Below are 20,991 nucleotides of genomic sequence, written 5' to 3' on the forward strand. Positions count from 1 at the left end.
GTATAGTGGGGTTCAGAAGATTTTCATTAATAAGTTGAGTTAAAAGCTGATTGTGAATACATTTTTCCAGGATTTTGGATAGAGGAGATAGGATGGCAATGTGTCTGTAGTTAAAGGGCTTAGTGGAGTTACCTCCTTTGTGAAGTGGAATGGTGTAGAAAGATTTCCAGATGTTGGGGACAGCAGACTCTTGGATAGATCTATTTATTAGGATAGAAATAGATAGGCTACAGAACGAGCAGCGAGTTTAAGAAAGAGGTGAGGGAGGTTATCGGTAGAGGGAGAACAATATTTCAGTTTTGGTAGAATTGACTTGATGTAGGCTATGGAGACGGGGTTAAGAGAGAAAGGGGTTGTGTTGCATATGTAGTGAGTGGTGTGAGGGCGGTTATGGCTTTGGGATGGTTGAGTAAGTTTTTGAATAGATTTGATAAAGTGGGTATTAAGTAAAGTGGCAGTATCTAAGAGAGCATTATTAAGGTAGGGGTTGTGGGTGGTAGGTTGACCTGAATTTAAGATTTTATTGATGGCATGCCAGACTTTTTTGGGGTTAGACTTTTGAGAGAACTGGAGATTATAAAAGTAAGTTTTCTTGTCTTTGTTAATTGCTGTTTTTGCTAGATTTCTTAGTTCTTTATATGTTTGTAGGAATGTTGCCGATCTAATTTTTAGTCATTTTTTCCAATTTTTTGTCTTTCTTTCATGAGAGATAGGGTGTTTTTGGTGAGCCAAAGTGAGCAGTTGGCTTTGAGCCTCACATTTCTAAGAGGAGCTAAAGAGTCAAGTATATCAAGAAAAATGTGATTAAATTGTAGAACGGCTTCATTAAGAGGGAGGTACTTAAGGAAGTCTCACTTTATGGAACTGAGCCTGTTATTGAAGGTTTCAGGATTGAAAGAAAAAAGCTTGTGACACTCTCAAAATGGTTACATTTAGGTATTTGGGAAGAGTAACGTTAGACTTGGATAGGGAGGAGGTCACTTTGAGAGTTGGGCAGGGCTCTGGGGTTATGATATATGGTGGGGTCATAGGTAATAATCCAGTCTAACGTGGTACCTTGGGCATTGTTGTTGTTGCAGTTGGTAGAAGTTGTGATAAGTTGATGGAAACTGTGTAGGTTGATTTGAAGGGAGAGAGAAGTAGAGGATAGCTTTTGCTAGTCGATATTTGCATTGTCTAGTAGTAAGGTCTCATAAGGGATATTAATACAGATCCATGCTAGAAAAGATTTGAGGATGGGAATGTTGTCTAAGGTTTTGGTGAACCTGACAATGATGGAAATGATTTTGCATTCTTTTTGTACTTTAGCCTTCAGAATTTTTGAATCATTTGCACCATATGCAAAAATTCCCCGATTGCTTTTTTTCTTAAATGGGGAAATTTAACTGCTAACATCCCTGCTTCAGAGATTAAAATAAATCTGATATATTTATTTTTATTTGCTAGTTCTGTTCTTCAGGTAACCAAACACTTTTTGAAGTGTTTTTGCTACTCTGCTGATGCTGTAGCCAGAGAATGCTACTGAATTGGTTTGGAAAATATTTGCTTGGTTATGTTAACAAAAATTATCAAAGGATATGAAATCTGAGATTTTGAATTCTCTTTAGACAGAGAAGTTTTATTTGGAGTCTCTGGGGTCCTTAACAAATTTGAAGAAAGATGAAAATTAATTCATGGGCTAACACCGATTTCTCAACCCTCATTCTCAAAGTTTAATACTCTTTTCCACCCAGCACACAATATCCTTATATCCTTATATCCTTATATGGGAAACAGGAAAGCAGTCTCAGAAAGCTACAGATAAGTAAATTTCAAAAATCAATGTCAAGCAGATTCAAGCAAAAAAAAAAAAAAAAAAAAAAAAAAAAGAAAAAAGAGAGAAAGGAGGAATGTCACAGAAACAAGGAGGGTTCAAAAAGTCAGACTAGCTTTATGACCCTTCACATTTTTCCCAGTCTCACCCTTGAAACCCTATAAATGTTCCCTAAATGCACATTTTTTTCCTCTGTGTCATCAGACAATTTCAAACAACTGGGAGTTTAGAATCCTTCAGATGGGTTACAAGTGGCAATGGGACACCCTACTTCCCTTTCAGTGGATACCACCTCATCTCTCAAACCAAACCTCTCTATTTCCTGCAGTTTGGGGACAAATAAGGTCTTGAAAGCTATTAGAACCATTTTCCATAGAACAAACAGGGAGAGAATTTTAATGAAGATATTTTTCTGGTGCCAAAGGAAGAAAGAACTTGGAGGCCAGCCCTAGACCATTCCTTTCTCAACTATCACGTAAAAGCCCTAAAGTTCAAGATGCCTTTCCTTCAGGTCCTGTTACCTCTCTTCCCTACCCTAGTTTTCGAGTAATTCTAAATTTAAAAGATGCATACCATCATGCTCCAGTTCAAAAGGATCTGTGTCTAGCTACCATTTTTTTAATTCTTTTCTGTCTTATCCTTTGTACTATCTATAGCTCCCAGGGTATTTACAAAGTGTATGATACTAGTTATAACTCATTGCAAGTCAAAAACGTATTCATATTTTCCATATGTAGTCAATTGTCTTATATTTGCAAATTATTTTATTTTTCAAAATGTCATTAATCCACAGCATGGTTAAAGTATCTCCTTCTTATTCTCGGCTTACAGGTAAATTTACAGACATATCTTCTCATTCCTTCTCACAAGATGATGTTTTTGGGTTGCCTAGGGCTTTTCTTCCTTCCTCAGGACAAAGTAGATCAGTAGAAGGACCAATTCTTGATTTTCTTAACACAGAGCCTGATGTTAGCCAGGGAATATCTCAGTGTTTTGGGTTTCATGGTTTCTGCTCTTCCACTGTTGTTTAGCCAGACTTCACATCAGAAATATGAAATGGTTTCTCATATCTGTTTAGTCACAAAAGCAACCTTCTATCCATTTCCATATACATGTGTTGGGGTTTTTCAAAAGGGCATTACTTTGTGGGTGCACCAGATATCTCTCCATCAAGGTCTCCCTCCTATTCCAGCTTACTTGTTTACAATGGATGTCTCAGACTTTGCATGGAGATTTTTTTCCCCATGAGGATTAAATTGTAGGGTCTGTGGAACAAAAAGTAAGTCTAAAGCATGTAAATGTTAAAAAGATGATGAAAGTGAATCATTTAAAGCACCTGAATCATTTTGGACTCTAGGACCTTTAGACAATACCACAGTAATGTGATAAGAAAGCAAATGTGGGGGAGGAAATCATACACCCCATTATAGACCTCCAGTGATAGCCTGGGGACTATCATGTTATCTGAGTCTTACCCTTCAGGCTACTACATTCTATCAGAGCACAGCACTATTATTAAATAATGCTGAATATATATTGATCATATGTATTTATAAATTGTATAATTTTCTGCTTACTTTCTGCATTTCAGCTGTTTGAAAATTATATTGTAAAATCACATTTATTTTTTTGTGTAAATTCTTGTGGAGCTTTTCTCCCTGAGCCTCTGAGGAAAAGGAGCTCTGCCCAGTCAGATTATCCAGTTAAAGAAATGTAAAAAATAAATAAATAAAGTAAATATTGCAAACAAACTGAAAATGTCCAAGACAGACACCCACATATGTAAACTGAACCTGGAGGTCTTCTGTGAATTGATCGAAATGAGGTGATTGTCTCAATTTGATCTCTTTGTCTCCATTTGCAACAGGCTGATAGATAAGTTCTACTCCAGGTTCCTTGCAAACAGGCCAGGAAGACAAATGTCTTTTCATTTTCATGAATGAGAAAGTTTCTGTATGTCTTTCCACCACTTTCACTGATATCCGTAGTCATTCACAAGATTCAGAAGGACTCTTCAAGCATAATTGTGACGACACAGGAAGAGACAACAATTTTTCTGTCATGCTTTAGAAGTAGTAAAACTTAATTGCCACATGCTTCCTCACAGATAACTTACTCATATAAACAGAGATTGTTAGATACATCCCAATCTGAAACATCTTCATTTGACTGTCCAACCTTCTACTTGGAAATCAAATATGGGCAAGTGGAAAACATTTTCTAGTTTGTTTTAGAGTAGTTTAGTAAAGGCATGTTACGGCTGGTTTTAAATATTGTATGAGTAATTCTTTAGTGGTGTTGCTTACGCATCTATGAAGATTCAATGCTCAGCCAATTCTGCGTGTTTACCTATTGAGCTCTACTTTCTTGCCAGCCTCACATGAACAGTTTTTAAGTTATATTTTTCAATGGTTTTATAGTGGTATTCATTTCATGGTGAGAGAGTGATGCATCTGCGCATGGCATTTGAAATCCAATGAATGTTGGATTCATTTCTTTTAGAAGCCGCAGCAATTAGCAGAAGACTATATTTGAGCAGAGCCAGTAAAGATATCTTAACCTGTGTCATTTCAATAGGGCCTGGAGAGAAAAGCAGAGATCCTATTCACCCAGAATAGGAGAGAGTTGATTGTGTGTGTGTGTGTGTGTGTGTGTGTGTGTGTGTGTGTGTGTGTGTGTGTGTGTGTGTGTGTGTGTGTGTGCAGTCTAGGTGGATTTGGAAATTTAGGAAGTGGGTCAAACCAAACTCCTTGGTATTTGAATGAAGTGACATTTTCAATGTTGTTATTAAGATAATCAAGGATTTTTAGAGGCCTGAAGATAGAAGTGAGCTATTTCCTTGCACCAAAAAGCATTGTTTTGTTTGGTGTAGTTTAGTACTAATTGTTTATCAGTGACCCATTGAAAAAGGGTATAAAATGAGCGTGAAGTTCAAGTTCAAAAACACAGGTGAAGGTTGTCACTACCGGGGGTGCTATCAAGTTTAATCTGTACAAGCAGAGGGTAGATGTCCTTGGATGTGATAGTACTGAAGTAGAATAAAGGGATGTATGAGAAGAGGTGGGAGTGTCAGATGCAGTTTGGGACTGGGTGGAGAAAGGGATGGGAAGGTAGCTGAAAAGATAAAGGAAATCAGAGGCAGAAAGTTGAGGGGAAGTGGACTTAATGGAGGGAAGGCTGTTCCATCCTGTAAGAGGGTTGACCTCTGCTGGGCAGCCAATACTTTCTGTGTTTCCTGGGGTAGTTATAACAAATTCCTCTACTGTGCTCTCCTTTGAAAAGGTGTCACTGAGGTCACTGCTACCTCTGAATGTCTGCCATCATCTCTAAATGTTCGGCATTTAGTATTGCATTAACTTAGGTAGTAGTTAAATTACTTGCAGTTTGTGTAAGCCAGAAAATTTAGTAGTATGATTATTGTAAAAAATAGAAATACATTGCATGATATTAAATGCATGCACAGGATAGCTGAACTCAGGCACCATACCGTAGTCAGAGTGGAGGCTGGGTGAAGGGAGTAAGGGCTGCAGTATAAAAGGGAATGTCCAGCATATACTTTACTGAGAAAATGACCAGTGGCATTAATACTGCTGTACACATATTAAAATCATACCCTTATATGCTTAGAATTCTTAAGGAAGAAAACTGTCAAAGCACACACTTTTGTACAGCTAAGGAAAAGAAAACTTCCACAACTTACTACATGTTTCTTTATGTGTGCACGTTCTGGTTGAACAAAATTCACAGACTATTACATGCAAAGCATAATATTTAAAAAGATGTCTTTACAACTTGAGGAAAAGGAAGATGCCAAATAACTGCTAATCATATAAGTAATGTTAAGGGTTTAAAAAGGAGAAATACTGGTAAACATGAAGTGTCTTATGTTTTCTCTTTATAGCTGAGGAAGACATTTCCTATAACAAGAGACAGTAACAATGAAGAACAGCTAAGCTAGTTGAATATGCTGGTAGCCCTGAATAAAATAGTAAATAGTATGGTGTGTTTAACTGGTTTCATTAATATAATTAATATTGCATAGCAAATGAAATACTAGAGTACATTCAGTATGTTACTACAAGCAAGAGTAAGGGATATATCATTATATAAGAACAGAATTCTGTGTTAACTCATTTTATTACTGTATATTTAGAAATTAATGTATTAATGTAAGTGAAGCACAAGAGTGCATTTAATACATTACTGCAAGCAAGAGTGAACAATATGTTAGTATATCAGTGCAATCATCTGTTTTTAACTTATTTTATAAGCTGTGGGTATTTACAAAAGGTGCTTTCAGTTCAGTATTAAAAACAAATGCATATCTGGCACAAATGTGATCATTATGTTTGAGTAGTAGACTACAGCATATAAACCCCACCATTACTTGATGGGAAACACTCCCCTGTCAAGTAAGCATTCAGCACTTCCCATACAATTTCATCCAAAAGTTTGCATAAGCACGTTCTATACATTCTGTTTTACTTCAATAAAGATTTTATAAAATAAAAATGCATTCAAATTAGAAATTAAAAGCTGTGTAACATGATGTGAGAATTTATTCCATGAAGTTTCTCTTTTGTCTCTCTCCTCCTCTTATTTCCCTCTTTTTCTTATTTTAATTATACGGCCCTTTGTCCTTTATTATTTTCTTTCACTACCATTTATGTTCATTTTTTTACAGATCCACATTCTTCTGGATTGCCACAGGCACTAACCTCTCAGGTTAGTGAGCACTCACCTTCTGTCCATCTGGGGACATCGTCACAGGGTCATGGCAGTGGCACTGGTCATGCAGCTAACCCGGTACATGGCAGCGTGGCAAGTATCACTGAACAGGGGCTCCTATTGGCTGAAGACATGCTGGAGCAGGTTATAGACAGACAGATTCATCCAGTAAAGGATGATCTTCTGTGTGTTCAAAACATGCTCTCCCATTTGATGCTGACCACACTCCACCAAAGAACCCTACCCCCTCAACACTGGGGTCATCCACTTCACCCACCATCTGGCAGGGGAAATGTTTGGGGCTCTGAGGACTGGGACTCCTGCTGACACTTCATCACTTTTTCTTCTCTTATTCCTTTTCCTATACCCTCTTACATATTTACCACCCACACTACCCTCTCATAAAAAATTAAAAAGGCAGTGTATCTACCACAAAAACATGTGCCCCTCCTTTCCCTCCTCCTCCAACACAACGCTATTGATGTGCTCCTTCTGTGGCTCCATCTTTGCTCTATCCCCTTTTTTCAATCTTTCCTTCTCCCCCTTTCTATTCTTTAAAATGACCAACAGTGTGCCCACATAAGGATACTCCTATATAAAACATTTTAACCCCCTTTATTTTTTTTAAATATTAATAATAAAAGCTGCACGTCTGCCACAAGCCTTAGATGTTTCAAGCATGATTGTGCATAGCTCGTCCCTCTGCAATATCTAATACATATGAAGTAATACAAAGCCTACGGCTTTCATGTAGAACTTTGCATATAATGCTTAACTTTAGTTACTATATGCTTTTGCCATGAGTGGTAAGTTTTTCAAAATGCCTTCACCTTTCCTTATTCATCTATGTTTAGCTTATTTGCATATGTGCATAGTGGCACTCCACAAAGATAACAGCTACATAGCTGCAAAGTCCCAGACAATGAATACCACCCATATTGTTCTGTTGTGGTCACACACCCATTGCATGCTTCTAGTACATTTGACGCATTCATTCTTACAGTTATAATACTGTGATGCACAAAGTCTTACAGTTCTAATGTTGTAATCTAGTCCTTTTTAAAGTTCTAGTGCGGCTGTGTATTAATTTGTTCAGTTCTAATGGTGTGGCATATTCATTGTTACAGTTCTAATGCTGTGATGCACCCCTTTGTGATGTTTTCTAATGCTGTGACATATTCATTCTTACAGATCTAATGTTGGGAGGCACCCATCGGTACAGTTCTAGTGAGGAGATGGATTTTCTCTTACAGCTGTAATGTTGTGATACGCTCATTCTGACACTTCTAATGCTGTAATGTAATCATTCTTACAGTTCTAATGTTGGGATGTTTTTATTCTCCAGCTCTAATAATGTGATCTATTTATTCTTACTGTTCTAATGCTGTGATGGACTCACTTGTACAATTTTAATGCTGTGATCTATACACTCTCACAGATCTCATGTTGTTGTTAGTTCATTTTTGCAGTTCCAGTGCTGTGAAACACTCATTCCTACAGTTGTAATGTGATGTATTCATTCTTAGAGTCCTAATATTGTGATGTACTTATTGTTCCAATTCTAATCGTGCAATGCTTTTATTATTACAGTTCTAATGCTGTGATGCCTTAATGTTGTGTGTGTGTGTGTGTGTGTGTGTGTGTGTGTGTGTGTGTGTGTGTGTGTGTGTGTGTATGTAGGACTAGATGGACTAAACTGTTCATGCAAGTATATGTACTTGCTTGTAACATACAACATTCCACACATATGTAAAAATATAAGCATTTATACAATAAATTTCAACTGCTGTTCATACGTTAATTCACTTGCACACACATAACTATGGAATTACCACAATAAGACTCATTTTCCCAATAATGGGCAATGTATTTTTTTTCTCTGAAACCAAATTTCCATTTACAATTCCAACTACTTTTAAGCAACCCTTTGGGGTTGTAGGCTTTGTAGTCTCTGCAATATAATTTAAAAGAAGAGTTTTCTATACATAATTGCTAAGTGGATACACTAGCATAGTCATTTCATCTTTTAGTGAATCAAATAGAGTATTAGACAATGTTTAAGAAATAAATCTCAAGTGGCTGTTTTTAATTTAAGTCTCCATTCCTACTAATAGTTTGAAGAATTATTGGATTAAAGTTATGAATAAAAAAGTAATTTACTTTCTGAAATAAGCAGAGACAGCTATATTACTCTGGGAACAAATGACTTAAAACAACACTGACTTGCATTCGCTATACAGATCATTTGTTTTAGATATTTGTAATACTTTTTTTATGAGCAGCAAAGAGCTTTTATGTACTTGGACTATGTATGGACATTACTGCCTGGTTGATGCACACTATTAATGTTCTGCTTCATTGTTAATGCATCACCATTAATACTCTTTTAATTCAGAAACTTCTGTGGTACAAATGGTACACATTCTTCACTTTATACTTAGGATTTGAGTGTACACATCTGTAGATACTGGTGGATGAAACAGAATTTCCGCTACAGTGCTTGCTGCCTTTGCAAGGAATTATTAGGCCAAATGGTTTATTTTGTGTTAGATTGTCATAGCAAAACAAAGAAATTATAATCTTATTACATGTGGACAGTAAATCACATCTTTGAGTTACTGAGTGAGATGTCCTTGACAGTGTTGAAAAACTGTCAAAATTCCCTAGTATTCAGAAGTATCCAATATCTCCAAACTTTGTTGTAGACATGATTTCCTATATACTAAAGAGTATGCAAGATTCATTTTTCCTTTACAGAAATATTACTTAAACCTTGTAAGAACAAGTAAAAAAAAAGCACTAAGGGCTAGCAATAGCAGATTTAAACAATGCATGAGGCATTATGAGATCAAGTCTTATTAAAATGGGCTTACCACATTTTCACTGTTAAATTTTAAATTTTCTCATACATAGTGATGGACCAGTTTTTAACACAAGTATACATAAATTATGAAAATAGTTTCTTATAGCACATCATTCCTGCATCCACAGTACATATAAATAATGTTCTGAATCTACCCCAAATAATGACATCTTTTAGCAGTTCTGATGGCAGAGGAGTTAGGCGGGTAATGAGGGAGTTAGGTATGGTGACAGCTTACCATCCTGGAAAGAGTTAGGCAGCTGGTCCCATTGAGTATCTGACTGGGGGCATCAGTGGTTAGTGTTTTAGATGTGCTGTGAAACACAGTGTTTAATATGTTTGGTATGCTTTTATATTTATTACTTCAGCTATGTATGATCTTTGTTTATCTTATTTTTGTATTAAACACCCAGGCTCAGGCTAAAATAGCTCCTTGTATCAGTGTACTACCCCAGTCAACAAATTTAAAAGGAAAAAAAAACTATATATATATATATATATATATATTGCTTTCTCTCTTATGAGTTGCATCCAACTTCTAGAATGACCCCACTGATAGCTACTGCTACCCACATCATTTTTAAGGCATAGGGGAAATGGAAATAGGTTGCTAGGTCTGTCTTCCATATCTCACATGCAAACAGTCAAATCTATAGGCAATTTAGAGTTTTTCTTCTACCTTACAACATTTCTTTGGAATATGGGAAGAAACCAAAGCACCCCAAGAAAACCGACTCAAACACAGAGAGAGGACAAGCATATTCCATACAGAAAGTACCCCACCTCAGAGCTGAACTACTTAACCTTTTGCTGTTAGGTGGTAACATTTCATATTGGTACATGACAAATAGTTGAAGTACAACTTCATTAAAGTCCATTTTATTAAATTAAATTGTTAAAAAAATGGACTTCACAGGAAAAAAATAAAATGTGTTTTTACAGTGGGAGCCCCTTTCTGCACCTTCACTATTCCTCATACCCCAATTACTTAAATATATTAACTCTGAGATTGCAGAATGCCAGAAAAGGGGAAGATCTTCCTGTCTTTGGTACTCAACAGTCTCACAAAAATACTGGCTCTGACTGCCTTTTTTTGATCTGTATTCCATTTGATAACTTTATGCATCACAAAATGAATTACGTATGCAAGTTTCTATTTACATATATGCATGTACATATATCCCCAACACGATGGGTGTGCATGCAACTGTTGATAGAACTGAACAAACTCATTGTTTATTTCTGTCTCTAATTAATATGCTTGCAGTGAAGCTTTGATATATATACCTGACACAGTCCCCTGCTTCCATGTTTATTTAGCTCTTAATCCCAACACTCTCTCTGGTTTAATGCCTGCTGCACATCATTTGGTGAAAGCCCTTTTAATATGTAATTGTCTTTTAACATTACTTAGTATACAAGGTATAAGCATAACAATTTATATTATATTAAAAATTCCCCTACTTCAGAATATCTTCTGTTCTTTCAAGACTGGATGCCATTAGTTATTGCTTCTCCTAAATTAAAGATATTGGTATCTAGTTTTAGTCAAATATGACAACTTTTGCTTCTGACACATTTGGACAAGGATATTCACTTGTTGCCTTCTAGAACTTTAACAATTTTGCATTAGCCAGTGATCTATTAGATCTCCATTAAGAGGGTCTACCAACACACTAGACAGAGTTTGGGAGAAATGTGGGCGGTAGCCCATCTAGTACTTGCACTTTATTTTCCCCAATGCACTCAGGTCATTTGGATTCTCCTTCTGTTCTGTCCTGGTATCTATTTTCTGTCTCTTTATTCTGTTCTGCCTGTTTACTGTTCTCCACAGTCTGTCCTGCCTCCCTCCAACTATACCACCCACATTTTGCTTTCCTTTTTGTTGACCACTGTACAATATTAATCAGTGTGTTTTTTTTTCCTGGTCTTCTGTTATCTCCTAAATTCCTACAATGTACCTACAAAACCTCTTTTCCCCTATTTGAGCTATTATTCTATTTTTTTTTTCAGTTTTAGTCTTTACTATAGTTCCAAAGACATGCTGTAAGTGGATTGGACACTAAATTGTCCTGAGATGTTTGTGTGTGCGTGTGTGTACCTTCTGTGGAAGGTTGGGCGTCAGGCTGGCAACTCGACAAAGTAAAACTCCACTGCCAATCATGAGCAGTCAGGTGATTCGCTGTGGTGACCCCTAACTGGGAAAAAGCCGAAAGAAGAAGTATTTGCTATATTTATTGCCATTTTCCTGACCTCCATGTACTGTACCTTTTTTATCTTTCTTCCTCTTCCTTTCCATCTCTTATAAGGCCTACCTTTTTTTTCTTAACTGCTAGCATTATATTCCTGTGTAGCTGTGTTGACCAACTTCTCTTTTAGTAAGTTTTTAATTTAAACATTTTATTGAATTTTAACATTCAAAGCCACATAAACAATGAATAGACATATATAAACGGAGTTAACCATTTAAAAATATCAATGCTCATCAATGCTTTAAAAACATTTATAGAAAACATGGTTTAAATAGCCATCACAACATCATTATTCAGTTTTATCTTTCTGTCACATCTAGTAATATCTCAGCTTAAGGTTACTATCCCACTGTATTCAGCTACTATTGAGATAGAAAGCTAAAACTTTACTCCAGCAGCTCACATTTTTCTGATTTGTTTCCAGGTCATAGCAATATATCTAATCAACTTTAAAATTCAGTATGTGGATTATTAAGCTGTTTATGAACTGAAATGTTCCATTCCCAGAATAGGATTGTCTTGGAGACGTGTTCATAACATGTTCAGTCAACACTGTTTTTCACCCCATCTGTGGAAACATCTGTCCAGTCTCATGCTTAGGAACTGCTATGAGTATTCCAGGGTTTCAGCAAAAAACAAAAACTGTGCCCCATCCCATTCCACATTGCCTCTACCTGCTCTGTGGTCTCCTATAGTCCCAGCATCTGTCGAATTCTCACATCTCTTATTGCACATTACCAGCAGGTGGAATCTTTCACATCCCACCACAGATAAACTGGATTGAGATGCCCATGACTTAAAATCCTCATTGGCTACTTCTGGAAGTAAGACAATTTGTATTGCTTTATTATGACAATATTCTTGATACCACATTAAGTGATCAAGGGCATTCATTCCTCTTTATCTCACTTCTTATTTAGTTGCTTCTTTGCTACCCTACTCTTATTCTCTTTGAAATCTTTATATGTGGAGCTTCCTTTACCAGTTTTGATGCTTTCCCATTTTCCTGACAGTGCTTTTCTTCTTTTTTGTTCTCCAAAGCAGAGTATAACCTCTTATGGGATGGTATAAATCGCTTAGCTGCACCTCCCCCCTCAGATGGAGCTGTCAGCTATGCCAAGTTCTACACCAGTGCTTTATACAAACACTTGTATAACTGCATTTGACTCGGCCATACCTGATAGAAACAAAACAAGCTTCTCAAGGAAGAACAAAGCTGCATGGTGGACAACTGCCACTAACAGGCTTTACAATAAGAGGAATAAATTGCTGTCTAAAAGTAAAACGGAGTGAGCCTTAGGGCAAATAAGACTTTTTGTAAAGTCCTCCAAAGCAAACTACAAATCCAAATTAGCTTCCTCAACTAAGGACAACTATAAGGCATTCTTTAGTTACATCTGCAACCTAAATGGGAAGGTCCAGATTTGTGCTGAACTGGTAGTTAATGATACCACATATACTGAGCCTGTGGACATAGTTAACCTGTTGGCCAACAGGTTCTTTGAAAACTTCACTCCCCTGTCCCAGCCACACATACCCCATGACATCCCTACCATCTGTCACCTATCTTGTATCTCTTAAAGAGCAGGTCATAAATGCCCTCACTAAAGCCAAAACTGCAGCATCTATGGGACCTAATAACATCCCAGTCTGCGTCCTATGTGTGCTCCAACAAGAATTAGCAATACAATTGGGTACTCTTTTCAGTCATAGTCTAAGCACCAGCTTTGACCCAGCTGAATGGAAAATGGCCACCATTATTCCCTTGCACAAAGGTGGTGCTTCCACTGAACCTGGAAGCTATAGACTTATTAGCTTGACAAGCCTTATCTGCAAGGTCATGGAGCAAATGATCATGGAGCTTATCAACAAAGATATGGGTAATCTCCAAACACTTGACCTTACTCAGTTTGGATTTGTCAAAAGGAGATCTTGTCTGTCAAACCTGGTGGACTTTGAGAGAGAGTTACCAAGGCCCTCTACATACAACCTACCTAGACTTAGCTAAGGCTTTTGACACTATCCCCCACTCAGGCATCACTGACAAACTCACCCAGCTAGGCATCAACCCTAATATCATTAGATGGATCACTAACTGGCTCACTGATAGAACCCATATAGTCAAAATAGGGAGATCCACCTCCAATAGCAAACCTGTCACCAGTGATGTTCCACAAGGATCAGTCCTAGGACCTCTACAGTTTGTAAGTACAAGCAAAAAACTAAGGTGTATGTCTGACAAAGTTTGCCGATGACTGCAAACTGGGAGTGGTCATTGGATCTCCAAATGAAACAGGGTCTTCTACAAACGCATGATTGGTCCCAAAGTAATGGCCTTAAACTCAATGCAAAAAAATGTATTATCATTCCTTTTAGTAAGAGCAATGTTCCTGCTAACTACCACATCATTAGCAGCACCCTAAGTATGCATTCAGTGGTGAGAGACCTGGGCACACAGGTTGACAGCAACCTTACCTTTGATTATCTTGTCTCCACAGTGCTAGGAAGGGCATTCTATATTGCTCATCTCATAAGTAAGGGCATTGCCTCCAGAAAAAAAGAAGTTATAACCTCCCTGTACTCTTCCCTCCTAAGACCAGTACTCGAGTACAATTCCCCTTTCGGCATGTAACTTTACAAGCACCTGCAGCAATTGGAGAAACCACAAAGGTTCCTCACAATGAAAATTCAAGGTCTTCAGCATCTCTCATATGTGGATCATCAGAAATCACTGTCACTTTCTTATGTGTCTTACAGACTACTCAGAGGTAATCTCTGCCTTGCATATAAGGCAATCTCTTACCCTGCTTTATTGGAAATGCTGCATATCCACAAGTCAAGTGGTACATGGGTTACTCACTCTAAAAACCTTAACTTGGTATGTGACATTAATAGAACATGCTGGAGGAACAGATTTGTCTCCCAGAGGTTACCACACCTTTAGGACAGACTCCCACTTCATGCCAAACAGAGCACCTCATTGACCCTCTTCAAATGAAATGTGGGCGATTGGATGGGTAATAGTAAATTTACCCCAGGTGTTTCACCTGTGTCCCTCTTGGACAGGGGCAATAGATGCTGATCATGGAAATAAGTGTAGAACTTGGCTAGCGTTGTAAGGGCCCTAGGGCCATTAGCCTAGTAACTTCCGATGATCTTATGATCCTATGATTCACAGATGCATTATCTTTACATTATCTTTTTAGCTTTTTGCCTCTTCCTTGTACATATGCTCAGTATTCTACCATTGGCCTTTTCCTATAGTTTTCTTACTCACCTAACTCACTCCAAAGTTCAAGTACAAGTTTACTTGTCTGTTTATAACTAAACACCGGAAAAATTAATTGAAATAACTAAAGATGTGTAAATACCATGTACATATGTAGAACACTGATAGGATAAGTTTACACCAATTAAAGACATAAGTAAAATAAATGTATCACACATGTTCAGTCAGAGAAGAATGAAGAGGAGGGGAAGGAAAGGAAACAATTCCCAGTCTCCTTGCTCATATACGACACCTTCTACCAGCAGAGTACATTCCAATATTTTAGAATTCTGTATCATTGCCACTGTCTTTGTCTTTTTGTCTTTTTGTTCTTCTCCCTTCTCTTCCACACTCTAAATCATAAATGGCATGATTTCTATTAGAGAAAGGTGCCTTAACATGGACACCCATCGCATATTCTGCATTGGGTAGGACCAAATTCATAATCTCGCACTTTCTAGTACAGTCCTGCAATAGTTATCTGTAACCCTCATAGTCTAAGACATCAAGCAACTTCAGTTTTCTTTGCTCATGGAGCTTAGAATCTCCCAATCAGCTTCTGGCAAATTTAGATCACCCATTAAAATGACCTTTTTCCTGCTATAACCTGCCTTTTTATTCCCGGATCCTGTCTATTATCCTCTCTTGTTGTGTCTGATGAATAATATGCTGTATGAGAATGTATATGTTCCTTTTGTTTAGTAATAACAAGCATTTATTATAAAACAAGCTTATCTGTAAACCAAAGGTCTGCTACTGATTTAGTTAAGACATAGCTATCATTTTCAGGCAGTTAAATGAAGCTGAATGATAAATCCATCCTGCGTAAATATACAATTCCACTGAGACAACCAGATATTTAAAGACACAGACATATTAAAAATGTTCATGATATCACTTTTACCACACAATAATTCTATATATGTGCTATGTCACGCCATGTGCATACTTTATTGGATTGTATAACTATTTAGCTAATGTACTTCAAGGAGATTAACAAAAGAAGAATGAAAAACGAGTATGGAACAACCTGCCTTTTGCGACGTATTTTGTTTCTATTTAGGTTTTCAATTAGACAATGACAAAATGTAGGTTAACATGGTTAAGGATTCGCTATGAGTAATCACTAGTGTTTTGAGGAGTAAACACTGGTGATAACATCATAACCAGAAAGGTAGTCAGATAAGGCCATCGGTATGGCCGCTAGCATAAAGGATTAAGACTATGAGTTGTTAACAAGCTGCTTCCTGTAGTCCCCGGTTTAATTACTTCAGCTTCCATTTGCCTCCTGTGTGACTGAGCAAATCACTTATCCAAACAGTGCTACAGGGAAATTAGGCAGGACTCTTCAATGGTCAGCTGGACTCCTTGCTTATGAACTTAAAAATGTTCAAAGACATTCACATACATTTATACACGGTGCAAAATCATTAGTTTTACATTTCTATTCACAAAAAGCAAGTAAAACAAATTAAAACAAATGTTGGTAAAAGTGATGTAAGCAGGATACTATGTCGCAAATCTCATGAGATAAAAAAACAAGCATCTATCACACTAATTCTTCTTTTCAGACCAGCTATGTGTTCTGATTTTCATTTTGTATATAAATAAATGTTTGCGTTCACTCAAAATACTGCATAATGAGAAGGCGCTAAACATAATATAAGGTGTATACTAAAAAGGTCCCTTTCTAATGTTTAATAAAATCTTTTCTCATTCCTGTCTTTCATATTACATTTTATATTCATGAAAATATTATCTGCCTGCCTGAGCTGAATTATGAGTTTGTGAGCATTGCCTATTATTTTATTGCTTATCTCTGCATCAAAAAAGCAATACCAATTTTATACAATAATGGCTTGCTGTTCGGTAATAAGATTATTTTATACATTTTACTTTAATAACAGTGTTGACCTTTCTTCCTTAAAGATTTTTATCTAGTAAATAACTTCCATAATACAGATTTATAATTTTAGAAAACATGACCAGAAACAAACTGCATGTGTAGACTTGGTACCAATTAAATCTATCACTTTGTAACATAAAAAAGGAATGTCATATTCATGTAAATGGTGCCTCAGAGTGCAATTTGAAAATAAATTGATGATCATGAGATCTAGGAGCTGTACATGATTAAGCCAGAATATGACCATTAGATCTATTAAGAAAAGAATATTTAAAAATGTATGGAAATGCAAACATTTTGTCAATAAATTAAAAAAAAAAGTATTTTAATACGGAATCAGGCTGTTAGTTACTATCTAGCTTCTATGCCATTCTAATAAATGATATTCTTATTTTAACTAAAGTATAATAAACTAATAGTTGGATTAACTAAAACCTGTGAAAATGATATGGGACAGATCCATTTACAGCAGAAAAAAATACATGCACCACAAGGTAAAAATCGTTCTATTTTATGAAATGCTATCTTCCAAAGCCATAATATGCCCTAGGAGTCACTTTCAGATTTGCAGTCTTTGTCTTTCTCTCCTTTTTTCTTTCTTTGTAATTTATTTGTTAGACCTGTAAATTAAGTGATACATTATGGCATCTTTTGTGAAATGCAAGGCTATTATACACAGCACTAAACTGAAATAAAAGGCACTCTAGTAATTCTGAGACCACTAAGTGTGAGTCCTGGAATTATAGAAAAATGTGGAACTAAAGGGTGAAAAAGGAAAATGGAAACATATACATGTAAACGATATCTGTTTTTCTTTAAAATTATATTTTTAGAGTGGACAAGACCCACTGCACCCCCCCCCCCATGCAAGAATGGTTCCACCATTCTCCCATTACTTATTCATATCTATATCTATATACCTACAGATAGACAGATCTATAGATTTATAAAAACTCTCAGAAGAAAGGAATACTCCAAAATATTGCAGTCATAGTATATGCAAGTCTTCATTCTCATAAATTCATTCTCTCTCTGTTCAGAGACTTGTACGTAACAAGTCTTAAAATTCAAAACTGACACTGAAATAAAGTTAGTCAGAGCAGAGAAAGTAATATCTTTGGTTGTAGAACATGTAGAATAATTCATGTAAGTAGCACATTACCTATTACAAATTTTATGTTAAGGATATGATGTCAGTGTGGCATGTGTTAGCCAAGTAAACCTATTAGATAAAAATGTTACTTTTTGTGGACATCCTAGGAGCACTGCCAGTTTAAATGATTTGCTCAGAGTAGTGCAGCAGGTAGCAGAGGTCAGTGGAATTAAACCAGGACTACAGAAGGGCAGATTAATAGCCTCTAGTCAATCTTTTGCACTAAACTCCTAATGTAGTAGTTAGAGATGGAACAATTTCAAAAAATGTACAATGAAGACAGCGGTCAGATTATACTGTTCCCTTGGGATTTGGTGAATATGAAGGTATCCCCAGAATAGATATAAATGCAAATAAGCATTTACTGGTATGGTTATCCTTTTTAAAATGAAATCTAGATATCTAGATGGCTAAAAGTACTGTCAGTGGCACAGTCAAAAAAGTCTGCATGGTAAGACAAACAATATCCTACACATTATGATAACCAACTAACTATATATATATATATATATATATATATATATATATATATATATAGCTAACTATATATACATATGGGTCTACCTCGACACATCAAAATTACATTTCAAGCGAAACGTAATCAAGTGAACTCCTTTTCGCAAAAGTGCATTTTTTCAAAAATGCACTTTCGTGAAAATGCAACTAAGCGAACAGCAGCGAGAGCTGTTGCTTAGATTGCAGCACAGCGGGGATAAGAGAATATTCCCTTTTCCCCACTGTAGTGCGATCTCAGAGTGAGAATATAAAATAATCAGGGGTGTGGGGGTGCATGAGGGCTTGTCCCCCTGCATAGACAATTTCACTTTCGCGCAAGTGCATTTTCAAAAAAATGCACTTTTGTGAAAAAGAGTTCACCTGTTTACATTTCATGTAATTTTGATGGGTCAATGTAGATCCATATATATATCTATATATATATATATATATATATATATATAGATATATATATATATATATATATTTATATGTGTATATGGAATCACTACTAAATACCGAATGCCCAAAATCCCGACGCTTAAAACACCGAGACCACATGCCCGAAACCCCACAATACCGAATATTTACAACCACGAAATTCAAAATCGCGAAAGTTACACAACCAAACAGCACACACACACACACAGACACACACGCACACACACCTTCCCCCCACAACCAAACAATGCATCCTACTCTAGACATAGGCAGGGGGGCAAGCACCCTGCACCCCCCAGTTGGGGGGCTGTGCTCCCACACCCCCCTACTTTATTATTCTAACTCCAAGATCGCGCAAACAGACACACAAGGCAAAGTCACACCCACACATTACAGTCCCTCACACACAGACCACAGTCACAACACACACTTACACACACTACACCCCTCACAAACACACTTACACACACATACTTACCTGAACCGGAACACCAGAAGCGCTAAGGCAAAATCCCTTAACACTGGGATTTTGCATTTCGCGCTTCTGGTCTTTCAGTAATGCGGGGTTTCGGTCCTCTGGTCTCGTTGTTTTAAGCGTCGGGATTTTGGGCATTCGGTATTTCGTAGTGATCCCATATATATATGTATATATATATATATATATATATATCTATATATATCTATAGATATATATATATATATATATATATATATATATATATATATATATCTATACATAAAATATTAATGATAAGTGATGACATGGCAAAAAAAAGAGTAAAAATGCAGATGAAAAGTGAATATTGAAAATCACTCTTCTCCTTAAACTTCTTTTTGTAGGCAGTAAACCCACCTGTACCTTCTGAGACTGCTATACCTTGGAGCAAAGGGAATATTATGAGAAATGGCCATCTCTGACTTAGTATATATAAATCCATTTTTTTTTGGTCTGGCCATTCATTCTCAGCATTGTGGAACTCACTAAAGTGAGAATGAACATTTCAAACGGTTCATATGTTCAAAGGTTCATAGCTATTTACTATAGCAATGACCACCAGGGCCTTTACAAGCCTATGCATGCAATCCAACCCAACTGTATCCCTATGCATCATGGTCATTTATTAGGAGCAAGTATGATAGGACGTTTCTAGAAGTTATGGCCTAGTATGTTAGTTTGGGCATTACTGTCTGCCTCTATCAAAGACATAGGAGCCAGACCCAGGATCATACCTCCCAACTGTCCAGAATTGCTAATTGTTTACCATGTTTTGGAGTCCAAATAATGGGGTGCCACAATTCCCAAGTGGCACCCCTTCATTTCTGATTTTTTTCTTTGTTTTTTATTTTTCGTGCTTTGTTTTATTTTTCCTGCTTTGTGAGTTGACGTCATCACGTGCGTGATGTGGTCAGCTCCATCAGGGCTACCAGCATGTCGGAATTGAGCTTGCGCATGTATTTCCGGCTCTGATTCAAATGCTTTGCCAGCAGGAATGTCAAAAACGGAAAGGATTTATTTAGAAGGCTTGCCTGGCTGTTTGTGCAGTTATTATCGCTCTTGGCTGTTTGTGGATTTATTTAGAAGGCTTACTGGCTGTTTGTAAATTTATTATCACTACTGGGCCTGGCTGATTGTGGATTTATTTAGAAGGCTTGCTGTGGCTATGCAATGGAAGTGAAACGGAGAAGTAAGGAACTTATTTCATTATGTTCGGAAAGGAAGGGTGTGTGTGTGTGTGTGTGTGTGTGTGTGTGTGTGTGTGTGTGTGTGTGTGTGTGCGTGTGTGTGTGTGTGTGTGTGTGTGTGTGTGTGTGTGTGTGTGTGTGTGTGTGTGTGTGTGAAAATGCCCCTGTTGGAAGTATTATACTTTAGTTTAAGGGTATGGAAGACTTAGGAATGAATAGTTCGGGAGAAGAAGCAGGAGATATGATTAAAGAGAATGTGAAAAACAACAGCAAATGGGGAATTAATAATGTTTAGAAGTACCAGAGCCCAGGGAGACTGGTATTAACATTGATGACAGATTGCGCTACCATGCTGCTTGTGTGAATGGGGGTGGTGTGGGCAGAGGGAT

This window comes from Protopterus annectens, chromosome 10.part0 (assembly GCF_019279795.1).
Source record: "Protopterus annectens isolate FY-2018-M chromosome 10.part0, PAN1.0, whole genome shotgun sequence".
In the NCBI taxonomy this organism is placed as follows: domain Eukaryota; kingdom Metazoa; phylum Chordata; order Ceratodontiformes; family Protopteridae; genus Protopterus; species Protopterus annectens.